Genomic DNA, 22,961 nt, shown 5'->3' with positions numbered 1-22,961 from the left:
TTGATGGAGATATTGCAAGCGTTATTTGGTTTCTATTTCGTTCTTTTTAACCCTGTAATGTAACCTGTCTACCTACTTTAGTGATTCTTAATAAAACATCAGATATCGCTAGAATAATTTAAGTTGCTTCTGTATTTTGTAAAGATTCCCTATATATATTCCATTAACGTCTAAATACAACAACTACTCACGTATACTTTTTCACCTATTAAGTTTAAGTGAACTTCTATAATAAGTATTTAAAAGCTAGTTTATATTCGATTATTTTCGCTCCATTGAATCGTTATCTGCGTATTTAAACGATATAAAAATAGCGAATGACCATGAAAAACACGTGCTGAATAACAATTAAACATTGTATTTACGGTGTATGGATGGCCCTGGCCGTGTAACAATTGCCATGGATGTACCATAATATCTTCTCTATAAGGTTTTTTAAATAGTAAGTCTTGATGAAACATTGTTTGAACTTCGAATAGTGTGCCTCAGTTTTCGTCTGTCTGATTTAGTAAGTGTAATAGGGATGAAGATGAAGGATTTTCGAATCATGGTGTTTGTGAACTTCGTGGTATGGTAATTTCCCAGTATATGTGACATTGTTTTGTATAAATTCGTACGTTTTAACGTACGTTTTATAGGACATCGGTAAAAGTTTCAGACGGCCGATCTGGCCTAGCGCACAGTGACCCTGCCTGCTAAGCCGCGGTCCTGGGTTCTAATCCCGGTAAGGGCATTTATTTGTGTGATGAGCACAGATATTTGTTCCTGAGTTATGGATGTCTTCTATGTATACGTATAAGTATTTGTATATTATGTATATCGTTCTCTGAGTACCCACCCACAATACAAGCCTTCTTGAGCTAATACCGTGGGATTCCAGTCAATCTGTGTAAGAAGTCCTATAATAATTATTTATTTAACTTGGATCAGCTTTGTGAAATTATCTCCAAACTCCACTTAAGCCTGGAACTGTCTGTATCCTGGTCAAGGTCGTTGAGAATATCAAATTAGTTGTCTTGATCAAATACACTTTCTTTACATCATTAGCCTCGCCTAAGCAATAGGAGCACTAAACAAATGAGCGTGGCGTCATTTAAGACAAGCAAAATGTCTGTACCAGTCAATTCCTACTAATTTATCGTTTAACTACAACTTGTCTGTGTAATCCGTCTGTGGGGTATCCTTACAGTTTTTTGTTCAATTACATCATCTGCTTTTAAGCCTCCCATCTTTGGCTCAGTGGAATGGAATGGCTGCAGTGTGTGTGTCAGATATAGATGAGTTTTTACCGGATTTAATTTTTTGAATACATGCGTAGAATAATTTCCGTAAAACGGTTAGGACAACAGTGGTCTTGTAATCTGTGGAATCTATGATGTTTAAGATGAGATTTTATACGATTATTGCGCTCTTCATGAAATATATCAGTTCAATTTTATACATTGCTCATCAAATCATCAAAGCGTTATTTTGATGTAACATTGTGTTATTTGATATACTACTGACTAGTCTGAATTGAACACTACTCTGAAATAAGATATGTATGATGACACGCGTGATACTAAATGGTGAGGTAAGGTCAACTTTTCGCAAATGGTCAATGTAATATAGCTTTGTGTAATAAGTCCTATTTATTTTCTACTATTTTGGTGTCGTAGAACCTAATTTATATAAATATAGGATAGAAAGTAATTCACTGAATAACATTTTGCTGGGAGTGCATGTGAAATCAAAAGCAGCTGGGGCAGTTACTGATGTCCAAAATTCCACTCTACTAAATTATTCCCACAGCACAGCCACCAGTGATCAGTATCCACAAGGATTCAATGTCCCATATTAATAGACTTGAGTAGGGGTTTTGGCACTTTACAAAAGTATCCCTAATAAGGTAGGTATGCTGATTAAGTTCACCGTTTGCTTTTATCGCAACATCCCACTGTTGACGCTTTGAACACAAAATCCTTACGTTCCTTACTATGTTCCTAGTATTGCTACAGATGTTAAATACAAATCCTCAGCTTTCTTTTTAATATGTTATATGCAATTCATTATTGTTCTACTTTCTCGGTCTCCTTTTACCTAGCTTTCCTTATTATACAGGAATATATCTAAATGAAACTTCTTACAATATTTTCTTATTGGTTACGACTCTATGCTTATTATGTAAAACAGATCGGTAAATTTCAGTGTGATTTAAAGTTCTTGTCCAGTTAAATTAAAAACTACTAAAAAGTAAAACGAATACCAAACGGCACTACAACCACACCACACCAACACGGAAATAACAGTTTCATTCTCCGGTTAGAATTCGGAAAACGTAAAATTGGGAAAACCTTACAATTTAACATGTTGGGTTGCGATTTCTGTTAACAATGTTTGAACTATTAAATCTATTTCAATTTAGTAATACTTATTGTTGCAAATCAGGGCAAGTGCAGCTGGAAATAGATCTATAAATCCTGTCAATCTATTACTAATATGACGAAAAGAGTTCAATGACACGCTTTTAACAACCTAGCAATGTTTTATACGTGTTCAGCGGAATGCTTTTACAGTCCGAAGCCGAACCATATTTTAATAATCTACAAAATACAACTGTAATATGATAACCGCGCTTCCTGGAAATAATTTCGCCATTGGTCAACCCATGTCGGGTTGTCCAAATGAAATATTTTAACTTCCTTAAGCATTCGTTTTCTCCACGAATATTTTGCCATCACCATTGCAACCGAATGCTGTAGCAGTAACACAATCTTCTTCTTAAGAAGACTCAACTCATTTTGCCCTTTCTAGTGGTTAGATGAAGTTATTCAATAGCTTTAACACTATAGATATAAAAGTTCCCCCGAATTGTGGCAAATGACCAAAAGAATCCTGACACACAAGAGGAAATTATGAAGTAACTGCTGTTGTTGCTTGCGCCTTGCTTAGACTTTTCAAACTGAAACTTGCATCTTAAATAATATACACGACTAACTGACTGATGATTCATGTCACCGTGATAATTTGAGTTTATTGACCATTTGTGACCAATAGCTGTAGTCATTATGTCTATCGTAATGACAATTTAGTTGTCGTAGTAATTTGCGTCACGTGTGGCGGCGGGATGTGCCGGGATCCAAACGAAGTACCAAGACAGACAGTAGCAACCTAGCAAGGCAAGTGGCAGTAACATCTGGTTTTGATATTATCGGTCGCTGTTGTCGTTGAGGCATAACACAGTTCTTAAATGAAGCCATGTACTGAAAAATTACGCAGCTTTATTCAGTAATCTGCAAAATTTAATCCAAAACCAGCTCAAAAATCTGACTTGGTTTAGGTGTGACTATTAGTCGACATGGTTTCATAAACGGCAGATATGACTAAATAAATTCAGCAAACAACATTAATGGGCTTATTTAAGTGTTGAACGTTATCGACCATTGTAAGCCTACACAAAAATAACATACGTTATTGATGAAGCCAGTCTGTTGAGAAAGTTATCAAATTTAATGGTTTGAAATGTGTATTGGCTCTGGATTCTCGTGGTCATTGGCCTCGTGTAAATGAAAGATAACAAAAAAAAATTAGAATATGAATGATATGTAGTGATTTAGCCTGTGTATCTTATATTTATTTATGCATTGAACTAACGTAGGTATTTTCTTATGTATTGTATCCATGTTTAAACGTACGAGAGGTTACGAGGTAGGTTAAACTCCAGGTCTGATATCTTGTAAGTAATGCTAGTGGTCAAAATTAAGGGATCAGAAAAGAGATTAAAGATATTCCTTTATCATCTATCAATCTAAGAGTAGGCATAGGCACTGATCAATCAAACAATTTGACAGATATTGATGTTGATACTTGTCATATATTGTATGGTGGTCAAATCGTTCTGAACTTCTGACATTAAAAGTTTCTTAATTTTCTATGAATTCTCTGAATATTTTGGCCAAGTCTTTGGACACTGTCCGCAAATTCCACAGTATCATAGCATAATGACCTGATCTCTCAGAGCTTGCATATCGGTCGTCCATGTGGCAATAACTAGATTAAGTTGACTAAGTGGACCGAAAATCAAGTTGTTTTCTATTGAGATGAGATTTAGAAGCCGTATCATTTGCCACAGTGCCGTTGTGTAATCAAATCTTCAATGAATATCTACGTTGTTTTGTCTAAATTTAAAACTATCTGCGAGTTCGTTAAAGATATTAACAGCAATAACAGGCATCATTGTTTACTATTCTTTATCGCTATAACTTTGAATATAATGTTCAGTTATAAAGTTATCGTTGAAATTCGCCCACTGCTGTTAAAAATAATTATTATAATTTGGTTGCTTGATCATTTTGGAACAGATCTAGACCAGCTGATTCATAAATGAACTCTCAGCATGTTTGTTTACATTCTCACGGTAATTAATGAGTCTGGCGTCAAGGAAACTAGTGATATCTACGTGTTCTGATAAACGTACTAGAAATCATTGAGAGGAACGTGGCGTGAGGCGTCTGTATGTACATTTTGAGGGCTTGGTTGGATAGTTGATATCCGTAATGTAATGATGGTACGTGAAGTAGTAGAGAAGGTTCTCGGAGCGAGCGGGCACACGTGCGTAGCGGCCGACCGGACGGCGAGCGAGCGAGGCTAGCGACGCTACTCGTCATTCATGCCACTTTGATTCCATCGCATTCCGAGGAATCACTTCCTACGCGCTACGTGACGAAAACTGTCGCCGCTCATCCGCCTCGTAGCGACTGTGACCGGTGGGCGATCCCACGTCATTATTGCCTTATGTACTTACAAAACGGACGTTCCACGGTCACACATCTCCTACACACATCGCACAAGGGCACTCGGGGCTCCAGCCCCACACACAACACTTGGCGGTCGGACGACCCTGCCACGCCTGGGCCGCGCCGTAACAACCACTGACACACAAAAATACGGCTCAACCACCGAATTTCGGTCGCGCAAATCCACAGGAAGGTTCGTAAGACCGGCGCGGCCCGGAGCGGCAGGCACCTGGCGCGGGAGGGGCGGCCCACGCACCGGCCTCGATTCTCGTCCGCCCGCCGCGCGGTTATCACTGCAATATGGCCGCTACTCACTTCCTCGGTGAAGTTCTTCGTTGATTTCTACTCCTGATCTCGATGACGGCGTTTTTTGTTACCGTTCCGAACTCGTGCGGGTTCACTGCACTTATTCTTATACACATTTTAATGGAAAACCGGGAGCGCTAGCGCTACGCTCCGACGAAACGACCGTTCCGTTCGCTGGCACATTCCGCACTGGCGTCGGGCGCGGGCGCGGCGCGGCGGGCGAGGCCGCGCCGCCGCCCCGCGCGCCTCCGCCGCCGCGCTGCGCCTTTTTATGAATGGAAGGCGGCCATACTGAATGAACCGCGTACACGGAGCGGTTGGCCGCTATTCTCGCCAGCGCCGGGTGCGAGGGGGGAGGCCGGAAGCGGGCTGCGAGCGCGAGCGGTGCCAAATTTTGCGGCGCGGGCGGCGGCAGCGGATGTGCTCGTTTACCGAGCTTCCGGCGAGATCCCCCGCGCAGCCGCATCCGGGAATTGGGTTTCCGGTTGGCGAGAGTCGCGCCACCGAGATACCGCCCACTTTCGTCCTGCATCGGCCGTGCACACGATGGAGAATCTAGATATTTTTCATGGTACTTTTCGAGACCCCGCTTTCTATTAGAGGCGGCCGAATACAGATCGGAACGGAGCGTCTTAAAGTTTCTAACCTCTAAACGCGTCGGTACAAATAGCGTATTTTTATCTCCATTCACTTGTGTTTGGTGTGGGGCGTCGTCGACGTCGGTTATCGCGCGTTTTTGCAAGGTTGCAGCCACAATGAGGTGTTGTGCACGCGTCTCTGTGTCAAGGACGGCGATAAACGCCACGTCTGTCAACTAACCCATTAGCACTACACACCCAAATTCTAGAGAACGTGACGCTTACGGGGCAGAAAGTCAATTGATGGCAATATTATTTACAGCAGGGCATGTCAATCAATGTTTAATAAGTAAACACATCCGTATGATTCGAAAGAACACATCCGATTTTTAAGACAAAACTATCTTATAGTATCTATTTTCTTGAAGTAGGTACATGAAACATGCGAGATATACTCAGTTTGTGAATTTTAAAGGTTACTCTATGATATCTTCAGGTAACCGTTTCTAACGAACATAAAATTAGCTACATTTAACTGATTGACTTATCGAAAAATATACAGTTGTAAATTCTATGTAGAATTGTACATAGTCTCAACGGTTTCATTCAAGAGTTTTACTTTGTTATTAGGTCATAGTTTATCAGAGTTTGAAGTAAACACGAGACGCAATGCTTATTACTACTAAGCTAAATTAAGCTGGCAACATTACAAAATGTTCATAGCGTCATCATTCGCTTGCCCTTATCCCAGTCACTTGAGGTCGGCGCAGCATGTCTTCCTCTAACCTCTTCCATACAACTCGCGCCCGTCATCTTATTTTTAATTGCATTCGTTTCATATCATCTCTCACACAGTCCATCCACATTTTCCTCGGTTTTCCTCTCCCGTTACTTCCTTCCACGTTCATGTTTGTAATACCTTTCTCCAACTCCATTTCAACCTTATGACTCTCGAAATTAGTGTAATAACTTCCTAAAGGCGAACTTTACGGGCACTGCAAACACTCTACCATGCGTTTTTTAACAAAAACAAAAGGTTCGTTACTTTTACTAGAAATACTTACATTTTCTGTGACATTAACGCTATCAAGTAACGTAGGTAACTAGGTACCTAATCTAAAATTTCAAAACATATTTTGGTGTACACATGTTTTCTCCCTATAATCTGAATGGGTCTATCTTCAATTACCTATATAACCATAATCGGTCGCCGTTCCTACGCAAATCGTCCTATTTTGTGTACACACAGGTCTTCGGGTCTCAATGCTTAGTCGCAGTACGGTCGACGTTTAGTCGAGGCGACCCAAATGGGGACGATTGGTAACAGGCACAAATGGTCACAGAAGTGACAGAAGTGTGCACTACGCGTACACACATTGTTACCGTTTGGCGACTACTTTCCCAAAATCATTCGTTCATTTCATTCTTTTCAAATGGCGACTGTCAGAGACGTCAAAGTAAAAAATAAATAAAATCGTAAGAATTTGTTAAAGATAAATATTGTTTGCATTTGTAATATAATGTGGGCTAATTACCATGGCCAATTAAATTGCTCGAGTGATTTCATAAAATAAGTCTAAATTTATCAACGCGCCATCAATTTACCTCAGTTTAACCAGTAATAATATTATTGACTACTCGGTGTTTGCGTAGTTTGGTGAAGTTTTAGTGCTCCGGTGCATATACTATACTGAAATAATAAAAATAATGCCTAGAAAACCAATAAAGTTGTTAAAATATGGATTAATACTGGGTAATATTCCATGTAAAAAACAGTCGCCAAACGGTAAAACCAAACGGTCAACAAACGGTCGCAAAATGGTCGCAGCGTACACGCGTGACCGAAAGCAGCGAATATTTATTGGATTTACAAAATGGCTTCTTGTATTCATTTTTTCCAGGTATCCTCAAACTTTATAAACAATTAAATATGGCGTCGTCCTCAGTTGTCCTCACTAAAGAAGATAAAAAAAAAATTGTAACGTGCGTACCGAGCTGCTGGGTTGTAAAGGATCGGGGATCATATTATTATGGTCTTCTATAGAGCAACTAGTATTTTGCGGCATTTCACAATTGACACTTGTTGAAGTAGTCGTCATTAATATTACTATCAACATTAATTTCAGCGATCTTGTCTCTTCTTTTGTCAAGATTTTTGTAGAGATAAGTGTCCACAAATTTGTAATGTTAAAGAGACATAAATGAAACGTATTAGAGTAAATAATGTGTTTTTTTTGTAACCCAAACAAAATACTTGTAGATACGAGTGCGGAAAAGAGGAAAATCGATACGAGTAGCGATAAATTAATACACGAACGAAGGGAGTGTTTTAAATCGACACGAGTTGTGAATGTCCTTTTCGCACGAGTATTGTACGACGATTTTCAGTACCTAAATCTAAGCTAAGAGTTTCAACCAGACAAGAAATGAATCATTGCTTGATTTGCTCGCACTACTGCGTTAAAAAAAAGCAGCATCTGTACTGAAAAAAACTATTATTGCGCAACAGAAATTCTATTAATATCACAGTAAATACTCTATTTCATTTGATACCTACTTTTATTGTGTAAAGCAACACTACACATCATTTTTATCAATAAGAATTCAAAATTATATATTTAATACATTAAGTAACTATAAAGTGCTTATCTATTTGTATTCATTCTGCACTTTTCTTAACTTTCCCACATTTCTATAAAATGACGAAGAGTGCTTAAATGGTCGTCGTTGTTTATTATTATTTAATTCGCTCATATTTAAATGATTCAAAGCAACCAGTCCACAACTTCACAAGACAGTTTGAGAAACCTTCGTATTTCAGATTGTCATTTGCGGTTACAGTGGTTTAGGAGCAGTTCGGTAATCAGACCTACACATGTGTGTACAAATTCTGTCAATGTCACTGTCAGAAACCGTTCTGACAGTGACAATGACAGTTACAAATTCGTCCACTTGTTGTTACCGTTATGTGTGCATACGTCGACTAAGAAAGTGTCGTTAAAAATCGTTCTGACAGTGACATTGACAGCCACAGATTCGTACACATTTTGTTACCGTAACAAGTGCACACGCCGACTACATTTTGTTATTGTATCAATACGGTCGCATTGTTTGCACGACGTTACCACGCGTTATGTCACATTTGACAGTTAGTTACTGATTTGAAGATTTTGCGACCGAAATGGTTGTATGGGTAGGTAATATGTGTTCATGACTAGTAATCAGCCGCCGCCGCATACAATCGAAATGACACATTAATTTAAATGGACATCGACATTCTGAAATAACATGAGCTTGACTTGAACGCTTATAAAACATATTGTGTCTAGTCCTAGAGTTTTTGATGGTACTAAATTCACTTTAATTGTGATACTAAGATAATAGAAGGAGTGGAAGATACTGAACAATTGAACATAGGTTAGTGTACTGAGTCAGACCTGCTGGCGTATTAGGTATGCTTCCAATTTATCACTCATCCACGTGGATAAGACATCTTTCACTCTCACACTGACATACTTGCCAAAGCGTGACGGATACTTTATCCACATAGATAAGTGATAAAATTGGAAGCATAATATACCGGCAGGATATGTTGACAACAAATTATGATAGGACTTTGAATTTAACGTTTTATGTCGATTTTATGTTCATTCGTAGGACGATTTTGACGGCGCATCCATGCGATTCATCAAAGTTCAATCAATTTCATGATGCGCATAGGGGGGTATCCTGCCGTTTCGCCAAAAAACGTTTCGTCAAATTTCATTTCCCAATAATCATATCGCAATAGTTTCATTTCCCAAAGTATTGTTTGGCAAAGGTATGTTTCGCAATGAATTTGTTTGGTCAAATTATCATTTGGCACAATTTTACTTAGTCAAATTTTATTTAGACAAAACTTTATTTCGCAAACGTTTTTAATGGCAAAACTTATATCCCAAAAACATGTTTGGTCAAAATTTCACATCGCAAATTTCGAAAATATTTAGGCATTTGCATTTTCATTTCTACGGGATTAATTTAATTTACCGAAGATTTGTTTGCCAAATTTAACTTAAAATTGTCAAATGATAATTTCAGTTTTATTTCCAAGGCTTCAATTGGATAAGAAAAGTTTGCTCAACTTTATTTTTGTCAAATTAATTACTGTAGGCCTAGCACATGATGGCCGCGGGAGTATGTCGCCGCGAGATAGATGCCACGTCTTCTTCTAACTGTATTAATGACATAAGGACGGGTAGTCTATCTCGCGGCGACATACTCCCGCGGCCATCATGTGCTAGGCCTACTGGACAAAATTATTTTGTCAACTATTTTTTTGTCAAAAAATGTTTCTACAAATTACACCATGCAAAACCACGTTTGGCAATAAATATTACAAGGCATAAATGTAATGTAATCATTTTATTAGTATTGTAACAGAAAACTCGTGTGCGACAGGGTCAGTTTAGGTGCGACGACGAGCGAAGCGAGGAGGAGCATGTTAGGTTGACAGTGAGCCAACTGGAAATGGCTTTTTAAAGTAATTAAAAATTAATAGAACATAATGGTCTTGAAAACATAAGGTTTCTTTTTAATGAAATGTATCCGGACAAGTAAGTGAAAATGTCATCCTTGACATTGGCAGCAGGAGGAAAAAAAGTATGACATACACATTATTTCACACAAATCTTGGACACAAAGTATAAAATCAACAAACAAATTTCTAGTGCGCCATTTAATTACAATAGGTATATTGGGAAATGGAAATTTTGCCTAACAATACCTTTGACTAAATAATATTTGGTAAAATGATATTTGACCAAGTAAATATTTTGGGAAACAAATACTTGCCAAAAAAGGTTTTGCTAAATGTCAATTTGCGATAAGTTGTTTTGCCAAACATTTATTTGGGAAAAATAGTTTGGGATGTGAAACTTTGGGAAACGTTTTTTGGCGAATCGTCAGTAAACCGCATAGGGGACATATTTTTTTAAAAACTTTGTGCAGTTAAAAATGCCTTATGTAGTTATAGAGCACGAAAATACAAAAGCCCATCATCAAATATCATTTCCGGAGTGAGCAAAACGGAAATATTAGAGATCATTAATTTGAATGGACCCAGCAGCCTTATGGGAAAACTGACGGAGATAATATATCTTATAAAAAGCACTTTAACCACGTCGGCGCTTAAGACATTATCAACAGAAATTGAATACAAAAGCGATGGTTCACGACATAACTTCCAAAGTGACTTAACTCCGTTTTTACAAGAACGTATAAAAAATAATTTATTCACGAAGTTAGAACAAAGGTTGGCCGGCAGCTGAATGAAAGAAGCATACGAGCTTATTTGACAAATTGTGAGCCGTATAACAAAGGTAGAAGAGCTGCCTATGAGCTGCGATATTAATACAGTGCCCACAAAAAGTTCTACCTGACCATACCCATTCGTAGCTGCCATTGTTCAGGCGCAAACGTTACAGCCAGCCGTTCAAATCCTGTCCCATTTTTGGAAGTTTTTCTGTCACTCGATAATTCGGCCATTCTGAGAAAAGATGCTGCGTGGTTGATTCTAATTATCAGAATCGTTACATTTTGTATGGAGTCATGACAGTATATTGCGGAGCGGAGCTCTCGAAAAGGGTCAAACATGGCAGACAGGTACTAGTTAGAACTAATGGACAATTCGTCTAGTTTGGTATAATTAAGCGTTATAGATATGTATAATTTAATTGTTAATTAGTTTCTGTGAAATAGAAACTTGCCAGTTTGAAGATTATTAAACGAGCTTTTAAATGACATCACAATTAATTGGCTAGTATCTTACACAAAACTAGAATCTCTCACACACGATACCTATAAGAAGCAGCATTTTTTTTAGCTATCGTCACATTTTTCATGTTGTGGATTTTAATTTATTTTACTAGCCTTTACGAAGACTTTGACAACATGCGTTGAAAGACATTGAAATAAAACAGCATCACTTATCTATAGATAAGTCATTTTTATACCTATGTTGAATAAGGTATTACAATAGTTGAAGTTGCCATTGAGGCTCTATGCTCATTTTCGAAGACCTCCTATTGCTTTGGCTCCTATTGCCACGCTCTTCTAAAGGTTAGATTTGAAAAATCTCTACATATTTTGTTCTATCGTTCCTAACCTAATTCCCATGGCATAATTTTTAAACTTAAGTGAGACTCATGTAATTATTCTAGTTCGTTGCTATACTTACATATAACTACCCACAACAGTTATGAAGTACAGTATCACAAAGTAATAATTCATGCACTTTGATAAGTACATTTGTTCCGGCCGATAAGTGTTCGGGCGCCGCCGGGTCTGCGTGATTTTTCCAAATTCTACAAACCTGGATGATTTCTTATTTATGCTCGTTTATTCATGTTCCTTTTTTGTCACTTTTTAGGGTTCCGTAGTCAACTAGGAACCCTTATAGTTTCGCCATGTCTGTCTGTCCGTCCGTCCGTCCGTCCGTCCGTCCGTCCGTCCGTCCGTCCGTCCGTCCGTCCGTCCGTCCGCGGATAATCTCAGTAACCGTAAGCACTAGAAAGCTGAAATTTGGTACCAATATGTATATCAATCACGCCAACAAAGTGCAAAAATAAAAAATGGAAAAAAATGTTTTATTAGGGTACCCCCCTACATGTAAAGTGGGGGCGGATATTTTTTTTCATTCCAACCCCAACGTGTGATATATTGTTGGATAGGTATTAAAAAATGAAGAAGGGTTTACTAAGATCGTTTTTTGATAATATTAATATTTTCGGAAATAATCGCTTCTAAAGGAAAAAAAAGTGCGTCCCCCCCCCTCTAACTTTTGAACCCTATGTTCAAAAAATATGAAAAAAATCACAATAGTAGATCTTTATAAAAACTTTCTAGGAAAATTGTTTTGAACTTGATAGGTTCAGTAGTTTTTGAGAAAAATACGGAAAACTACGGAACCCTACACTGAGCGTGGCCCGACACGCTCTTGGCCGGTTTTTTTTTGGTCCTATATTGGCCGATTTTGCTGTTGATATTTCGATTGGGTAATACCACAGAATATAATAATAGTACAAGTACAGAAGGCTCACTCCTTTGATATTCACACAATGCCGCCATTCTAAATTCTTACCTACATTAACAAACGGACCGCACGCGAGCAGCCGACATTGAATTCTATTGCGCCGCACGAAGGTCGTCTCCACTGAATGGGCCGCGAACTCGCGGCCTCCGGCATGTACTTGTAGCGTGGCGGTAGAATTGCGGAGTGAGCCGCCCCTGGTAATACGTAAAGTTCCCTGATCTGTTCTTTCTTAATAAGCAGAATTTAACCGTGTATCCTACAAGTATCTTTCGTTCCAAAATTGGGTTTTTTGTATTTATACCGAGGACGGTATTCTGGAGAATATATCTGCTATTGTCAGTATTGTTGGCAAAAAATCAATAAAAACAAAAAAAAATGCATTTGTACTACTTACAAAACAACTAGCTGTCTGTCGATATTAGTGACATGATATTACATTACATGCGTGTCAAATAAAGAAAAAGGTTTTGAGTTATCGGTCCAAATTCCAGAAAGTAGGACGATGTCCCCTGATGTCTGTTTTGACTACCGTCATGGTATCATTATCAACAAAGGAAGTAGTACAGAAATAACATACGAGATCAGTTTAATCTATAAATATTGTCTGTCTGTCTGTTGCGGGTCAAGATGTAATATCAGAACTGGTAAACGAACATTGATATGCTGGGAGAGCAATTAGTGTGATAGTTATTTGAAGTCAATTGCAAGTCGTTGAAGGCAATCAGTTTGTTGTTTTTATGAATTTAGTACAATCGTCGTATGATGAAAAAGTCTCTTTATGGCGCTTCCAACACTTTTGTCAGACGCCATAATGTCTATTTTTAGTTATTTCCACATACCTTTGAGCTTGTCACAGGCACTTGGACCTCTATGTCTTCGTGTTTTTGTAATTCCTTGTCGGGGATTTCCTCTACGTAACTTTTCTTTCTTTTGTCTATCAAGCATCCACATGCATTCCCTAATACCTTAAGGGTAATTTAGTCACGTGGGGCAATTAGCCCTCAAAAGTTCTACTATGTGTTCAATTGTATTCTCAAGTAACCTCTTATACGTAATTGTATAACCAAATTACCAGTGCCCTCAAACAAAACTAAACCAAACCATCAATTTTGATAAATATTGCTGTAAGTGGTTCTTACGTCAAGAGTGTCCAAGACCTCAAAAACTACCCCCAAAATTGATGTTGCTTAAACAGTTACTCAGTTTTAACCACCTCTGCCTCCACTTCTTGGTAGTAACACTAGTAATCACTAAACAAGAGTGCAACTTTGAAATGGAAGTAAGATTTTTCGTTTTAATTTTCTACTTCCATTGAATTAATGAAGTTGACGGCAACTTTATGCCGATACAGGAAACAATGAGTGTTACAATGGGTGGCCGTAATGGATAAAATTGACACCCGTAGTGACACCACATTGTCTGGTACACGGAAATTGGATAAGCGCTTCGAGATTTCTCGAATCCCAAGAAATAGTGGGGCTTCTTATGAAATGTCAAGTTTCTGTCTAGCAGAATCTTACCATATACCTATTAGTAGAATTAAAGACTAACCCCTTTATTCATAAACGCACTCGTTTGTCCTTTTCTATCCCACCAATACGTCGGAAAGGGATTTACGAACTTTACCGGCTTGATAACTTTAGAGTACGTTTATGAATAAGGGTGTAAGGATTAAATCCTCGCATTACCTGATAATTCGCTTGCTCTTACATCGTTCATCTTTATCATTTTCATCTTTAACAGCCGAGCCTTCATCTCATGCCCTTTGCGTTCATTTCATCTCACGAAGACTTCTCTTCCTCTCCTTTTTCGTGGGTTTTCCATTATCTGTTCATTTGTTTTTTTTTTGTATTGTGCTTTTAGAAATGATCTCTAAGTAGGTATGGGTGTTTCATATTTGTATGGGAAAAATAAAATTGTGATATTTTTTCTGACTTCGCTCGGCTTTCGGTTCTAGCTTATCTTAAACGCCTATATACCAAATTTCAAGTGATTTGGACGTTGTTTAGAGGTCGCACTGGATGAACAGTTTGAAATAAAGTCGCTAAAAATTAATGTTACTCAATTTTATTGTCAAATAAAACAATAGAGTAGTTGTAACTTATTTGAAAGTAAAAGTAAACTTATTAAACTTAAAATACAACAGTTGTAACATCCATTCTTGATAAAATAAGTCATCATCATCATTTAGCTTACATGTGTAAGCCGCAACCTTATCTTTTGTTCGCAGGTAGTAACGCATTTTCTGTGATGTTCGACGACTTTAAGCGAGAACCGTTTTGCTCTTCATCTTTGACTGGAGCGATAATTTTTATTATTTATTTAATTTAATTTAATTTTTATTATAGGTATACTTACTCTTCTTTGCAGTATGATAGACTATTGTTAGACTATCGACCAAGTCTGGTGCTAGGGGTACAATAATCGCTAACATCCTGGACATTAAATAGTTCGAAGACAAAAATAAAAAGGTAAGTAGGGTCTATATCCCGGTCAATATACTTAAGTCAAAGAACGATCTTGTTTTCTTCTTTGTCGTCACATTCTTGGCAGAGTGGTCGTGGTCGTCACATCAGGGGTAGTAGCAAGCTTAACAATGCATCGACATTCCTTACGCATTCGTAGAGTGGGCCACTAAGTGCAGCCTTGTATTGGCTGATCCATCGCATCTGAACCTTGTCCAGGATACTCTTAGCTTTCTCCTGCAGCACCACATTTCTAGGAAATCTATCTTCTTTTTCCTTGAAGTCCGTCTCAGCACCGTAAAGAAATATGGGAAAATTGTGAGATACTAATACCCTGACAAGTCGCATTTTAGTGGCATTTGTGATGAAGATTCTCCATATTTTGCCGAGCCGGTCCATGGCGGACCTGGTGATAGCCAATGTGCCGCTTGATATCATCCACCTATCCTGTTATCAGTGCCCCGAGAGGGCCGAGAGACCACTGCTTCATGCCAAAAACAGGACAAAAAACCAAAAAAACTTGTTCCTTAGAAGGAAGTCGAGCGTCCAAAAAAATACCATAAGGAACCTTGCCTAGAAACTAAATGCCACGTCAACTAGTCTTTTTTTAAAAGAACTTGCTTCAATATAAAAACTTTTCATTAAAATCACTTTTAAACCACCTACTACAAAAAGTTACATAAGTTTTGTTTCTAGCCTTTCCTGCGCCCATACTAACTTCTTCAGACAAAAGTTGCCATAGTGTGCGACCTCTAAATATTGTCCGATTTCCCTGATTTTTGGTATATGGGCTCTGTATAGGTGTAGAAACAAGAAGAAAAGCGAAGTCAAAGATAAATCAAAATTTTGGAAAAATGAAACACCCTAGTAGGTACTATATTTTATATCTCAATTTTTCCAAACAACCAAGAAATGATGTCACTACAGACCCTCTTTCATTGCCCTCCTGTGTAGTATAAATCGGTGTTATTCTATAAGTAATTACGGTTGGAAGAATCTCGCGGCGACCGGCGTGATAATCGCCCACTCGATAGAAATCAGGTTTCATTTGTTATTCTGGAGGCGGAGGCGGCCTATCGAGCTTCACCACTAGATTGAGCATTGGTGAAACAACTTTTCTGGTCACTCATTGCTATGGTTATCGGTTATGGTCTTTCCAAATCAAAATCCTAGTTGATTTCGTATTCACCATAGGTACTTGCATTTTTGTAGTATTGTAGAGCTTAACCACTAGATTGAGCATGGTAGTTATTGTAGTGAAGCAACTTTTCGGTAATTGGTTATGCCCCCTCGAATCTAAAATGCTAGTTTTCACTGTTTTCGTGTTTACGAAATATGCATTTTTGTTGTAGTTACAAACTTACAAGGTTATTTTTTAGTTTCATGTCTACGAGTATGCTTAAGGCTGCTTTCAAAAAAAACGTCAAAAGAATGTAAAATTGATAGTTTTAGTCGGTGAAATACTACACTTTCCGTTATCCAATAGATTTATTTAATTCAAGTTCCAGTTAGAGTATCTTATTGCCTTGATTTTTATAAGACTGGATTTTTGAAAACTAACTCACTAAATTAATTATGAATTTTTCTCTAATGCACGTTTAGAAAAACGCACGTATACACGGTGTTTCCGGTATCACTCAAAACCTCAGACACCCCAACTGATTTTTATTTTTTTAAACTCATCTAGAGTATTCATCTTTTTATCTGATCGTTACTTTTTTTTTAATTGATTTTTTAATTTTCTGTACAGCTCTACTTGACTTTTAGCTCTACACCCAATAAAATAATTGCTAACTACCATCATAAACCATAAGACTATTTATTTGTGTACGTTACTACAACGACATAAGGTTTACCAATAGACAGCTAAGATGTCACTGTAAAACACTTTAAATCTTTGTCACAGTAAACTTCAAATTGGACAGGTAATCGCAGTAAGCAAATAAACTCAATATTCAAAATGACAAGGTTGTAATTAGGTACGAGTTCAATTTGTTATGACTTATGATAAACATTAAGATTAAACTGACAAACAACGTCAAACTAGTAGCGGAAAAAATAATCGTCCAAGTAACCAGCCAGTATTAATACCCCTAAATACTGAAAAAAGGTAAACAACCTCTAGCAATGCGATATACACAATGTTGTATTACGAGTACAATAGAATGGGCACGTAAAAAATAACTAATAATACTAATTTAAATAAAAATATTACCCCCATCAAGATATAGCTCAATCGATTCTACTCTCGATTCTGAACAAACTGTTTTCAGGTTTTTAGTGTTAAGTGAAACACGGTGTAGAGCTGAATCAGTCGATCTTATTTGTAAAATTTGGACAATTTTGAATATTAAAACGGGTAAATTTATAATTCGTATATCCTGTACCACAATCATTTCAGACTAGATTTTTATTTTAAGTTTTTGAAAAAGAGTAAACTAGCCTAAGGCGAATTAAATTTTTTTCAGAAATTACCTAAAATTAAGTGACAATTTCTTTGAAAATCTACATCACATTGAAGTAAGTTTTGAACTAAATTAATCTGCAACGTTTACTTAAATTGCTGTTATGCCTTAGTGATTATAAATTGCTATTATTGATTTTTACCAATTTTTTGAAAACGAGCCTTCACCGGTACAATTATTACCACTTTTGGATATTTTCTCATATTTTGTTAGACCAAGTAGAAAAAGTCCTATAATGTGATATATATTTATAAACTGCTCGCAAAGCCCTTTAATTTGATACCACACACGGTATGATCGAGCGCTTGGTTGCGATTTCACTATTTTTAACACGAAAGCCCTCTTAATGGAATATGGCGCTGATAAAAACGTTATCCATTATGGGATATAGGTATGCTAAGCATGTTTGTGGAACATCGTACGACAATTTACATGAAGGAAGTAGCACTTGGTTCTTCACCTACCAAATTTAGTTAGAATGTGTTCTAAGGGTGTAATAGACCGCGACCTTGGACAAACTCTTTTCCTCCTTAAAGCTGCATTCTTACAAGGCTCAGTGCTATTTATTTTAATCGTAAATCATACTATGCTTGGAAAGTATAACAGCGAGTCGTGGTTTTCGAATTAGTTTTGTCACTAACATGTATTGTACCGCGTGTGTATACTGTATAGTGTTACTAGCTCTTGCCCGCGGCTTCGCTCGCGTTAGAAAGAGACAAAAAGTAGCCTATATCACTCTCCATCACTTCAAATATCTACACATAAAATATCACGTCATTTTGTCGCTCCGTTTTGTCGTGAAAGACGGACAAATAAACAGACACACACACTTTCCTATTTATAATATTAAGTATGGATGGATAGTAGTTTTGATCTCAAACGTCATCTATCGTGAGGTATTCTGGTGGCCGTGCGAGGCGGAAGCGTGGTTCGCTTTCCATCCGCTAGCACCTACTCGTGGCCATTTAAAGTCGATCCTATAAACTTATATCACCTACATGTAGCCATCACTTATATTTAACCTGAAAAGTATAGTTTCGAGTTTATATATAACTGGAAATAATTGACACTAAAGTTTGTTCAAAAAGTTTGAATTAGAAGCTAGCAGTAACAAGAGAAATGCTTATGTGTGCTTATTATAAAAAATAAAAAAGCCTGGCTGCATGTATCTAACACTTTTTTAAATAGTAATTTCTTTCATTGAATAGGTACCTACTCGTATTGCTATGATATTATGCCCTGATACTCCTGACATGTCCTTATACTTAACCTAATTAGAGAGCAAGGACCATATAATACCGGGACAGACAAAGCCCATACAAAAAAGCGTACCCCTAAAATATATGGGCCTTTTAGGCTTAAAACTAGATGGCGCTGTTTCGCAATATGGAAGTGGCCAAAATTTTTATAAGAACAAATGACATGTTTATTTATTTTAATATCATGATATCACGTGAATACACATTTTGAAAAAAAAAAAATTTTTAGGCATCATCAGTGTAGTTATGATAGTATTTAATAGGTGGCGTTAAAATTGGAGCCTACGATTCTTAGTAAGAAAATTGTAAATCCTATATAAATCATCCTTGTTAGATAGTAATGATTTTACTTATGCGTACCGTCCGAGTGCAGACTGTAAGCACAAAATATTTAGTAAAAAGGACAAGTCAATACATTTTTGGTAGTATCATCAATTGTAATGGGCTCATTCGCGGATCCAGGGGGAGGGGGGGGGGGGGTTGGCCATACAAATAGACCACGTGATCCCCCCCTGGGGCCTGGGACTTTATCACGTGACCCCCCCCCCTGGGCACGAAGCTGGATCCGCGTTTGAATGGGCTTTGTAATAGTTACTGCATACTCTTACTCAAATTCAACGCATTGCGAGATTTGACAAGCGCAGCGAAATGAAAATTGGCTTCTATTACTCCACACGTGTATCCGGTGTGGTGTGAAAGGTTGATTTTAATTATAATCAAAACAATAAATCGAATTGAAAATTAAATAAAACTCTATTATATCAGTGCTTGCCATTAAATAAAATTCTATTATCCAGTCATATGGCTAATTGTGGCTAACTAAATGAGTTCACGTAGGTATTGCTTCATGCTATGCAAAAGTTAGGAACTCGTAATAAATGATAATGAATTTGTACACACTACACAGGTATAACTTTTTAACCCCCGATGAAAAAACGAAGGGGTGTTATAAGTTTGACGTGTCTGTCTGTCTGTCTGTTTGTCTGTCTGTCTGTGTGTGTGTCTGTCTGTGTCATCGTAACTCCCGAACGGACGAACCGATTTAGATTTAGTTTTTTTTTGTTTGAAAGCTCAGTTAGTCGGGAGTGTTCTTAGCCATGTTTCATGAAAATCAGTCCACTTCATCGGGGTTTTTTTTTAATTTTAATTTTGTGGTTAGGTTATTCAAAGTCTGCTTTCTCCTCAAGGCTGACGGGGTTGCAGGCTCTCTGAACTCGCCTTCTCTACTCCCTACCATTCTTCCTTTTCTTTCTTTCACCTAAATCATGCAGTGAACCATCAGTGAACTTAAACTTTTGACCGCAACGTAATCAACTTCCAAGAACCCGTCAGCTGATTGACAATTAGTAAAAGCAAATAATTCATTTCTTCGACAAAGCTCCACCGAACGCATCTGTATTACGAAATAACTTGTCTTACGGAGTGATAAATAGTATTGTTTTGAACATTAATTATCTTTCGCAAGTAAAGAGATAACGCTCGTTTAACGTATCGTCGTGTACCTAAATCGTTTGATAAGTGTACTCTAAATACCTACTGGTTACGACGAAAAATAATACCGGATGTTTGCTGAGATAAGAGACTGAATGAGCCTCAGTGCTTTGCGTCTTTGCCACTAATAGACGCGTGTATATTATGTTTCATTTCATTTTAGAGCGTCCGCTTGTTGGTGCGATTGCACAGAACGGGTGTAATGTGCTCGCCCGCAATGGACGTCCTTAGAAGGTTTTTAAATTAATATTTTTTTATCTAGGAGGCAACCGAGCGCACGAGGAACGGCCGATGAGGTGTGGCAGTCGTTGTCAGCTTTAAGTCGCTGTTGTCCTGAAGGTTACAAGACAGTATCTGTAGTAAAAAGACATGACAGAAATCACGTATATATAGTTTGGCCTAGGTATGACCCGAAAGTCAAGTAGGTACCTACCTAAAAAGATTAATCAAGCACATGTTTAAAAACAGTTTGGTTGATAAAGAGCATTTAAGTAACGTTCATGAGTTTTTTGTCAGCAATGGTCAAAAGTAGATAAAGAAGAGAGATGTAGGTATTCTGCTCTACCCTTTTCTTGACTGATTTGATGAGGTAGTAATAATTTGACTCTTTATTGATTTTTGCTAAGATATTTTTTTAGTCTAGATGAGAGAGTGTAGATTAGATGAAAGGGAGGCATGACATATGTTTTCTTTATTATTCCCTGAAATGGGTTTAACTGAGATCGAGTTGTTGAAATGGTATGATTGGACATATCTTCAAGGAAATAGACATCCACCTGTCCAAAGTGATAGTTATGATGCCCAGTTAGTGAAAACAAGGTTTCCCTAAATTTACTTGTCGCCATTTCGTCAAGAGTTGAGTTTATTGTGGTGGGGTGAGAAGTGGTTACCAAAACTGTTATTATTCACCTCATCGAAAAATTTCCGCAGACATTTTTGTACGGAAAAAGAAATAAGCTACCTACTCCAATTTTAAACCTCAACAGAGAGTGACGGGATGTAAAGAATAAGTAAACATTTTACAGATATTTTGATATGCGTAATCATAAATGTAGCGCCAGGCCATTTTTAAGTTGAAACTTATAAGAGTCGTAGGTATTTAAATGTAGACTTATGTAACTATTGAGATAAATGACCGACTGGTATATTGCAGCAGTATTTTTAATTAATCGGATGATATCGGTTACATAAGGAATGAAGGATCTCTTTGAATGGACGCTTCCATTCATGGGCTATACCTACGCATCATATGAGCCGTACTAATGTGATTATGATTAGCAATGTTTATGCTAATTTTTAATGCCTTGCATATGTCCCAATACAGGTATTTGTTGCAGAGACCAAGATAAGTTTCATCCAAAGTGGATGCCATAGGAATATTTTTGCATCCTTACTGCAAGATAGCGTGGTGATAAGTGTTTATCGAAAGTCAGTTGTAAGGGTACAGGGTTCTTTTAACTGGAGGTGGTTATATAAATTCCGAGTAGCGGTCGGTTGAGGGCGTGCGTCTCATTCCCACCAGACTCAAGTCCAAGAAACGGCGCAACCAGTGTATTACTTACCACTGTGCTGAGAATTCACTGTCTCGGGTGAGATATAAATTCGTGACTCTACGACCTCTACGTCTACCAAGTCTACCAACGGTACCAACCAGAGAGATATACCCGTGTTAAATACAACAATAAAACATGCTCAGTGATATATGTATTTCAAGGAGTTGGTGGCCCCGAGTCACGATAAAGTACCTAAGAAAAAATCCTGTTTTGGTGCCCGGCGCCCATAAGCCTGCCACCGCCCCGGGCCTTAGTCAATCATGGCAAGACCCGGTTGGCCCCAGTCAAGCTCCTGAGTCTACAATGATAAGCGATATGGCATATATAGCATCAACTTAATTAGTGGTTCGCTTTCGACTCTGCGTCCGCGCATGGAACACGGATCGCAGCGCGGGCGAAGCGGAGTCGTAGGCGGCCGACCTTCCAAGAGGTCCCCCCCTCCCTCTCTTCACTCCTACACCACGTGCTCCTAAATGCATTGCTCAAACTGTTACATTTGCACAATATTACCTATTAGGGTCGATCTTTTGTCGTCAGATACAAAATTTTATATAACTTCAATATTCCGTGGTCCAGCGAACGCCTATATTCATACGTTGCAAGCACTTTTCTGTCACTAATCGCAAGTAACGGACACAGTAGCCTAGCCTGGGACTTCATGTTTATTCCGTCAGTTGCGCCGACAACTTTACTTAATATACAATAATGAACAATGTACCAAAGCCCCATACAACATAGAACCTATGTCTCTGGTGAAATCGGTTTCTTTAAATCTCGCAAGGTAGCTGAGCTAAACTATTTTACATAGCTGAGCATTTATCTATAGATGCCCGTCCGTATATTGTGTCGTACTAGGTGTTGCTGAATATTTGCACAAGTCTCGATTAAATAAAGATAATGCTCTATAGATGCAGCGGAAATATTGTTCGTTTTTATAGCTTCTTAACAAAACGATAAAGGTACACCGTGAGATATAAAGATTACAAAATGTTATCGT

General features: G+C 37.9%; 1 protein-coding gene across 3 annotated transcripts in view; it reads right to left on the bottom strand.

Annotated features, from left to right (window-relative positions):
• Positions 1 to 22,961, bottom strand: part of LOC125228818 (protein sprouty homolog 4) — a 103,034-nt gene that overhangs the window by 8,203 nt on the left and 71,870 nt on the right. The window contains exon 1 of one of the 3 annotated variants that reach the window (XM_048133504.1): positions 5,091 to 5,315. The exons of 1 other annotated variant lie outside the window; for it this stretch is intronic. The gene's annotated coding sequence lies outside the window, so the exon portion shown is untranslated. Of the gene's footprint in view, positions 1 to 4,783; positions 5,071 to 5,090; positions 5,316 to 22,961 lie in introns of those variants that run through there. One more of the 3 variants, XM_048133507.1, reaches the window with a different exon arrangement.

This window comes from Leguminivora glycinivorella, chromosome 8 (genome assembly GCF_023078275.1).
Source record: "Leguminivora glycinivorella isolate SPB_JAAS2020 chromosome 8, LegGlyc_1.1, whole genome shotgun sequence".
Classification (NCBI taxonomy): Eukaryota; Metazoa; Arthropoda; class Insecta; order Lepidoptera; family Tortricidae; genus Leguminivora; species Leguminivora glycinivorella.
The sequence above is the reverse complement of the archived record's forward strand: the minus strand, read 5'-3'. Positions and strand labels throughout refer to the sequence as shown.